This window comes from Populus trichocarpa, chromosome 11 (genome assembly GCF_000002775.5).
Source record: "Populus trichocarpa isolate Nisqually-1 chromosome 11, P.trichocarpa_v4.1, whole genome shotgun sequence".
In the NCBI taxonomy this organism is placed as follows: domain Eukaryota; kingdom Viridiplantae; phylum Streptophyta; class Magnoliopsida; order Malpighiales; family Salicaceae; genus Populus; species Populus trichocarpa.
Window position 1 is genome coordinate 14,276,060 of NC_037295.2, and position 9,446 is coordinate 14,285,505.

The window sequence follows — 9,446 nt, forward strand, 5'->3', positions numbered from 1 at the left end:
ACCCAGAAAGTTTATAAACCTAGCAAAACAACATACACCCATAAAAAATACAATAGAATCCAGAATAACAACTAAACATAACAAACATAGCTTAAGCATTCTTAATACAACATCATTGAATCATATAAACAAACCCAACAGGTTATCTTAAAACAACTTAAACCATAACAACTTCAAAACTTAAACACATTGTCATATCTTCAAAAATGATCATCTTAACATCAAAACATGTATAACATTACTCTATACTAACATTTAAGACTTTTATGAACATATTTAATCATTTAACTAAACTTCAAACAAAACACAGACATAACACACCAAATCATGTCCTAACTAACCATTTGAAAAAGCAAAAACAAAGCATCAAATTCATCAAAATTAATAACTACCTAAAAGGGGAATGCATAATGAACCTCTAATACCAACATTTAACAAGCATAATGGAAAAAAAAAAGGTGTGCACTCAATGAGTTGTAGCCCCCATCAAAATTTGAGGGTATATCTTGTGAAGAAGAAATGGCTTTCTCCTCTAGATCCTTGGTTTCATTCTCTTTTATTTTCAATTCCTTTTCACCTTTAACTAGTCTGGATTTTGTTCCTTCTTTTTCTCTCAAATTGGTGCACTATTTCTCTAGCTTCTTTTAATCACTTATAATAGTTCTGTCAATTATTATGGTGTTTCCTTTATTTCTTCTCTCCTTTTTTCCCCCTCCCTTTTCCTCTAAAAAAGCAATTGTTTTTTTATAATAAAATCCAAAAAAATTGTTGCAAAACTAGGATGGTTTTGCAAAAAAAAGAAGAAGGGTGGCTTAAAAAAGATTCCTGCCCTTCCTTTCCTAACCTCCCTAGAAAAAAGGGTTCTAGTTCATTTTATCATCTTGTAGGGTGAATTTGATCAAGAGAAAATAATTACAAAGTTAGTCAATTAAGATAGTTTTTCTTCTTCAGTCATGCTTGACTGAGTGTGCTACTTTGACAATGTCATTGTGAAAATTAGGAGATAATCATACCCTTGGTCTACCCGAGCCATGTAGAGGGGATGCATATGTACCCTTAGAAATAAATCACACTCGATTTGAAGGTCCAGAACTCCACATTCATTGCTTGGAAGATTGGCCCTTGATTAACTTCAATCTGTCAATGCAGAGTGGTTGATCAAGGAAAAGATGTCTGATTCGTTGAAAGAAATGGAGTGTAAACGTTTGATGGGGGTGGCTCATCCTTATAAAGGAGATGTTTTTTTAGTTTATTAGTGGTGGTTAGATCCCCTGAGGTGGTTAACGATGCCACCTTTATTCGCTTGGAGATGGCATCCTGATCATCCTTTTCAATTGGGGAAGACAATAAAACAAGGATAGATAACGTGTCACTTAATCTCTTTATTAAAAGCGAGTGACATGTCATCTACTTAAACTCTAAAAATTAGTGTTTTCTAATTAGGATATGAAAATTTTCAATTTGATCCTTGTTGTTATATTTTAAGCTTAAACATCCTTAATTGAGGCAAACTCTAGAAATTTGCTTGAAAAACAAGTCCTCTGAGCAACAAGGGACTTTCTGATATTTAAATCAGTAAAACATAGTAGAAAAAATAATATAGAAAGAGAAAAGTGTAATGAAGGTGAAGGAATGCATATTTGAAAGTAATTATGTAGCCTAGAGTTGCATGATTTAGAACTTGTGTTGACTTATAATAACTAGTATATTGTCTGACTTTTAATGGAGTAGCTATGTCCTTTAATGGTTGAGTGTAGCTCTGGCTCTAGCTATTTATAACTCTGTGTGGCCAAAGACGAATCTTGATTTTGCTTGGTCACTGGGTGTATTTATAATCCCAAGTCTTGAACTTTCATTATGAAGAATGAGACGTATTATTAGAAGAAAAATTAGAGTGCTACTATTGGCTAGTCATGATGGCTGTTTGGTTGTTGTATAATGTCATGGTTGTTGTGTCATGCACATCACTGGTAGAAATTTCATTGGCGTAGAAAATGGTGTCTACTTTACATAAAAAAAATGTTGTGTATAAGCATACAAAATTTTATGCATGAAAAGTTTATATGCATAGTAGCTCTTAAAAACCTAAAAAACAATACATAGAATGATATGTCAAGGCAGGATTAGACAGACCAAGGTTGATGCCGGGCTTAAAATCCTATCCATTTAGTCTTAGCCTAAAAATGACTGGAAAAATTCTAGCCATTTAGGTAGCCCAAACACCTAGAAATATTTTTGTATATAATTAGAGTATTACCAAAGAGAATTAGGGTGTTCACAAAAATATTAGAGAAAGGAAAGGAGTATGCAAAAATGTCTTATGTTTGTTTGCTTCTATGTTTAATTATCTTGTTAAACTTAGGTAAATGTATAACATGTCAATTGTTTATATAAATGTAAAGAACTAACATAACCAAAAGATTCCAAAACTAAGTATAAAAAATCATAAAAATATGAAATTAACTAGGAAAATAATTTAAACAACAAAAATAGCAACTTTAAGGACTAGGTTGAGGAACTTCTCAACCTCAGATGATAACAACTATTGACCCTTATAAAACTAGCCTATAAAATCTTTATACCTGATTTGAGCATGATTCAATGATCGAATCTAAATTATGACTATTTTTTATCAGACTATATGTTTGTCAACATTTTTGTATCTTTGTAAGATCGTTTATGTTGTGGTAACTTAAAGCATCACCTTTGAAATTGATATTGAATTTAAAGGCTAGGTTTGACATTTTTGTGAACCTATAATTAAACCAAATTATCTGGATGTGTAGAATTGATTAAATTATTTTCAATTTTAATTTTCTAATTAACTTGAATCCATGCTCAAACATAAATATAAACTTCACCTAATAACACAATGAACAACCTAAGTACAATTAACATTCATAACCAAATAAAAATATACAAAAACAGGTTCTTACCATAGAAAGAAAATAACAACAATTTTAAAAACTTTATAATAACAATAGTAGTGGAAACTTGGAAATATGTAACAATAAATATATTTTTTTAAGATCCTTGATTGTTAAAAAGAAAAATAAGATATTAATTCACTTCATGCAAGAGGAAAAGGTTTGCATTCCATCAACATCGCAAATTAATTTGTTATGTGTGTCATACATGTTTATATAAATTTTATCTAATTTGTTTTGTTTATTTCATTAGTTTTTTAATAATTAATAATTCATATATTTATATGCTTGATCTAGTAAGAGTATATGATTATAACAAATTTCTAAGATTTTATATGATCATTAATTTAAACTATGTACTATTAAAAAACTATTGATTATATGTAATTAGTGTTAAATTTGGTGCTTAATGTTAATAGATATAATTGTTACTAACACAATCAAATTTCAGCTTTGCCCATTTTGATTCTTCTAGCTCTGCAGCTATTGAAACCCTTAATGATGGAGTTTTCACTTTTAAAGGCATCACTTCTTCTAACCCGTATACAAGAGAGTAAGGGGTTGCACTCGTAGAAGTTCTGAATGCGGTGTAATACGTGTGAAGTGTGCATGAAAGCATCTCATATCAATTTTTATAAGTGACCACTATTTTCTGGATGATCTTCTTAAGATTTTTATTGGCTACCTCGATTGCCCCATTCATTTTTGGGTTTGTAAGGAGAAGAATTAAGATGCTTAATCTTCCACTTAGTGTAGAGCTCAACTATTAGTTTCTAGTTGAAATTCTGTGTGTTATCATTTATCATTCTTGATGCATGTCGTATCGACAAATAAGATCTTTCTTAATGAGCCTCTTGACCATAAAAATGTGTCACATGCATATAAGAGCTAGTCTTTACCCATTTAGTGAAGTAATTGATGGCTACTAAGATGAACATGTGCCCATTGCTAGCCTTTGGATTGATCGATCCTATGGCATCTAATCCCCACTTATTGAAGGGCCAAGGTGAGGTCATATTGAACAACGATGTCAGGGTGCACTTATTGTGTCGCCATGTATCTAACACTTGTGGTATTTTCTGACATAGTTTACATAGTCCCTCTTCATGGTCAACCAGAAGTACCCAGATCTCTGCATTTGCCTTGTCATCGTATGCTTGCTAGCAAGAATGACATAGATTCCTTGGTGAATTTCCTGTAATGATTGCACAACCTTTTTTTTTCATTCAAACACTTAAGCAAAGTCCAGTCAAAAGACCTCTTGTATAGTAGATCTTCTTCCAAGTAATAATCCATGGTCATTCTCCTTAAAGTCTTTTCATTTTTCTTGGAGGCTCTTGGAGGATATTCATGGTGCTGGATAAGCCTCTTGATGTCATTGTACCACGGTTTTTATGTCGCAAAACAAAGTGACCATTACTCTTTAATACGTGGCATCAAAATTCCTTAATTCGAATGACATTACTTTATAGGAAAATGTTCCCCAATATGTGACATTGGTAGTTTTCTCCTTATCTTCCTCTGCCATTCTAATCTAATTATATCCTGAGAACCCGTCTATGAATGAGTATGTGACACTCTTCGCAACATTGTTAACTAAGAACGTCTATGTGGTGTAGAGGAAAGTCATCTTTCGGGCTTACCTTGTTCAAGTCTCTGTAATCCATACATGCCCTGATCCTGCCATCCTTCTTGAAAATTACAACTATATTAGCATCCAATTAAGGATAATGGACCACATTCAGGAATCTTGTGTCCCATTGTTTCTATATTTTTCACCTTCACCTTAAGCAACATATTCGGACGCATTTGTCTGGTCTTCTGTTACTTCTTTCCACTAAGGGAATCTTGTGTACCACTATATCGATGTCTAAGCCAGACATATTTGTATAAGTCTAGGTGAAGACATTCGGATATTCATGTAACAGAGAGATTTACCATCTATTTTCTCGGTTGTAATAAGGGTACCAATCTTTAATTCTTTATTTTCTTATTCAATACCAAACTTTATAACTTTTAGCTCTTCACTAGCAGGTTTCCATGTTTTCTCATAATTCTCCACCAACCTGGTAAACTCTTTTATTTCCTTTTCTTTCCAGTCTTCATCACCCAATTTAATTGTATTATCAAAGTTTGGCTAATTATTCTTATATAATTCAGTGGGTTCATGAATTGATGAAGCTTTTAGGGTTCTTGAAAGTGTAAGGTGTGCTCATATAAGTATGTTATTTGTATGGAGAATAAAAGAAAACAAAGATATATTTTGGACACAACAAAATGCATGATCCCATTAAAATAAAAAGACTCATTTGACGAAGAAGATCTTGTGGCATTATAAGTCAAATTGCGATCAAAACTAAAAACAAGTAGAAACAACAAAGCACAACAACACATCTAGATAGAGGTAAAACATCAAAACAAGACAAAACATTTCAGCATATATGGTCAAACAAAATCAATTAGTTTTTAACACAATAGGAGCAAGCTCCATCTTCCAATTCTGGTATGCCCCTCCTTTAACCAGCTTTTTCACAAAGGCTTTTGTAGGGACATTGTTGACAGTGTGCACCGATAATTGCCACAGCATCTCATCTTTTGCTTTGACCTTCACTTCCTCAATCTGTTCTTTATATTGACATTCCAAAGCACTAAGTCTGTCATGCCAGATTTGATCACCTCTACAAACCTTGGAAAGGTCATTCGGAGTGGCGAGATGGCAAGCCCTTCCTCTTCTAGCTTTCGTCCTTCAATCTTCTCTATTCTAGCTTGTATTTTATGACTGACGACTCGCTTATAGTCATCTTTCTTAGGCTTATACTCAAGACCAAATATCTGGTCTGCACATTTAATTTCATCAAATTGACTCGTTTTGGCATCCTAATTTCAGGATTATATCAGAAAGAAACCCCATGCTTTAAAAAGCAATTGGCAGCCATCTTTACAGTTTCAAAAACTTTCAGCTTTCTCAACATCGTACCCTTAGAAACCCATTTAGCATTCACAATTTTAAAAGAATAAATGTTCTTATCTCTACAATCTTCTGCCTCGATGAATGGTACAACCACATTCTTGATCATGAAAATTGTCTTCTCATCCTTGACATTTATCAGCATCCTTTTCATGGTATATTTCAGACATTGGTATAATGAGAAGGCTACTACTCTGGTCGTATGGATCCACGGTCTTCCTAAAAATGTGTTGTAGAATGGATGAATATCCAGTTTTATCATTCAGTATTGGATTGATGATAAATTAATTTTTGTAATTTTTAGCATATAATAAAATTAAATAATTAATTCAACCTAGTGGAGTCCATAACCGAGGTTATGAGTTTGGCAAATTGATTAAATATTAATCAAAGAGTCGAGCTGAGATTTTCTTGCTCTGTTTTTAGATTTTATTTTTCAATTCATCATTTAATATGAGTTTATATTTAATGTTAGCCTTTAGTATTTGGTCGATGATGAATCAATTTTTATATTTTTTATCATATAATAAAATATAAAAAAATTAATTCGACTCGGTAGAATTTATAAACCGGGTAGCGAGTTTGACATATTAACTAAATATTAATTAAAACATTAACTTAAAATTTTTTAAGTTTGAATTATTACATGGCGTTTATTAACACTACTGAAAATAGATATTTTTCACAAAAAAAATAAATAAAATTAAACGAGTCTAAAGCGGCAGCAAAAACGCGGGGATATACTAGTCTAATATTCTAAATATCAAAATGTATGACCGAATTCCCAAAGTTACAGGGAAATTGACAGAGAAATTATGGAGGGTAAGCTTTGTTTGATTCATCTCTATCCTTTTGTTTCTTTTGTATTATTATTCACATGTTTTATTTTCTGTCTTTTTTTTAGTTTTTTCTTCTCCTTGTGAGTTCTATTTCCTCAGTAGGCGCTTTCAATGAATTCTATGCTTAAAGAAAAAACAAAGCTTAAAGCACCGACCTCTTTGACCTAAGAACTTCAAAACCAATGATTTTATCGTGTTAGTAACATCTAGTGGTTCTGGTTTTTTTCCGGCATTTTGATTCTGAGACCAAGTTTACAGCATCGCCATGTGAACATGGCCCCCGCCTTGCAGCTTTAGCTTGACTACAATGGGAACAAGGGAAACCACTGCAATATACTGCCATCGGTAATAATAGAAGAAGACAGATTCTTGACTATAATGTTCAAAAGCTCCAAAACTTCCATTCAGAATTATTACAAAGTTTTCCAACACAGTACTGATTGCTCTTAATTTCTTTACCTCATTTCACGCGCGAGGATTATTAGAAGCATGAAAATGGAAAGTCAATTTAGCACAAGAAACCCGAAAAGAGTAATTTAGAGGAGCTGGAAGACATTGCATATGGTCATATATAGTCACTGTACACGTTCCGATCTCTAGTTGTGGGTAATATTCATTGTCGCAATGGCCGGTGTCTTATGATGCGCATCAAAACACCAGAGATTCATGACTCATTTATCGGTCGAGGCACGCGTCGATCACCACTAAAAACTGCTTGAATTTCTATAAAAAGAATTATAAACAGAAGGGATTTTAGTTTTTTGTGTCATTGGTAATTTTTTAACATAATCATCCATGAAATATTTTTTATCATTGATAGATTATTTCCCTCTTTGTATTTGAAGACTTCACATTAAAATATTAGAATATGGGGTTTTTTTTTTTTTTGGATGGTCCAATTTCTATGGTTAAAAAAGAAAAAAAAAAGGAACTTTGGAACTATGATTTCTGTAGTCAAATTAAATTAATTTGCAAGTCAGTGATACTCCAAAAACGGTGGCATACTATATATTCAAAAACATTCAATTTTAGTTGAGGTCAGCTATGCAGTGCCGTTGTGTTAGGCCACAGACACTCCTGAGTACAGAAAGATTATTATAGATTTTCCATGCATATATACCTTGAAGATCACTGGAACCATCAAAAGGTTTGGGATATTGTTAATTAAATATAGATCTCATCAGCATGACGACTACTGAGTCTGTACTTGGAAATTGTTAAATTGTTTTTTGCAGCTATATATAGCGTGCATGATAAATTAATTGCTGGCTTGTCAGCTGCCCATGCAGGATTTCACCATCGTGGCTTTACTGTATAGAACTTGTGTTGGCGGGAAGCTTAAGCATGCACCAGCAGCAGGTTGATACTTCATATATATATAAGCCAGGAAGCATTGAATCATGCTTCAACCACAAATTAACCAGAAATGCATCACTACGGCCATATGTAAGCAATCTGTGTCAAACTTGTAACATTTTATGGCCTCAAATATAATTATAAATCCAAGTGTACATTTTAAGGTCTAGAATGTCCCAAGAATTCCAGCCGCCATAGAGATGAGTGATTTTGTTGGACAAATTGAAGTTTCCACAGAAGCTTCATATTTTCCACGCGAGTTCTTTGAGCCTGTTTGTGAAAGGGGTTGATGGTAAGTTTACAAGTGCGAGGAAAAACCTTGAGGAGAAAATAGGTCCAAGACTTTCGTAGCCTTATCATACGGGATTGGGAGCTTAAGTCAAGGTCTAGAACTTTCGTAGCCTTCTTTCATAAATTCAGGAACAGAAAAGAAGTGAAATAAAAAAATTGTTTGTCGACTTTAAAAATCTACAAATTAAGCTTTTGTGCATTTGAAGGATATATTGCAGCCATATACGTCAAAGAAAAATCAGCTAATTAAGAATTGGAATATTAATAAACAATGTGTAAATGATAATTGTGTGTGTGCAAGCACAATATGTGTAATAGTCTCAGGAGAAATTAATCATTAATATATATTGAAATGGCGGATGAGCTTTGAGAAGGAATTGCACAACATGCATCGATTCTTATATGCACCAGACTGAAAAATCGTGCTGGGTTTGATCAGCAGTCAAAGGTGGCTGGATTTGATTAAAATTAACATGGGACTAAAAATTTGCTTGATCCTTCAAGCACAAGCAAGGCAAGATACACAAGTTCTGCTTCAAACTGTAGCTGCAGACAGCCCTTGATCCGCCATGGTACCTCAGTGATATTGTTATCTTGGAAACAGCAGACAATCAGGAATTGCCTTGTTTACCGTCAAGGCTGACAACAACAGAACAAGAAATGGTCCAGCATGGCCATGGAAGGAACAAAACGTATTGAGCAGGTAAAGAGGGAATGGAAAACAGCTTTCCAAGAATGCTGACAAGAATTAAATACAGATAGTACTCCACTGCTTACACCCACAATTTCTGATTCTACGTTGGACCACAACGTCACCTGCAACTTTTCTATACAGGCTCCTAGCTAGCTAGTCTTCCAAAAACACTCTGAAAGGAATAGATGCTGCATTTCGATTGGAGCTGGACTGATCCAATCAAAAGCCGCTTTTCTCAGAAAATTCTGAAAGCTCCAAATTTTCCCACAATAGGAGAAAAGACGACTGCAACCTACGTGTCAAGAGCCTAACGGCTGGTCGGTTTGCATCAGTGGCGACTGAATGTTTTTGCATAATTGTAAAAGAAGCAT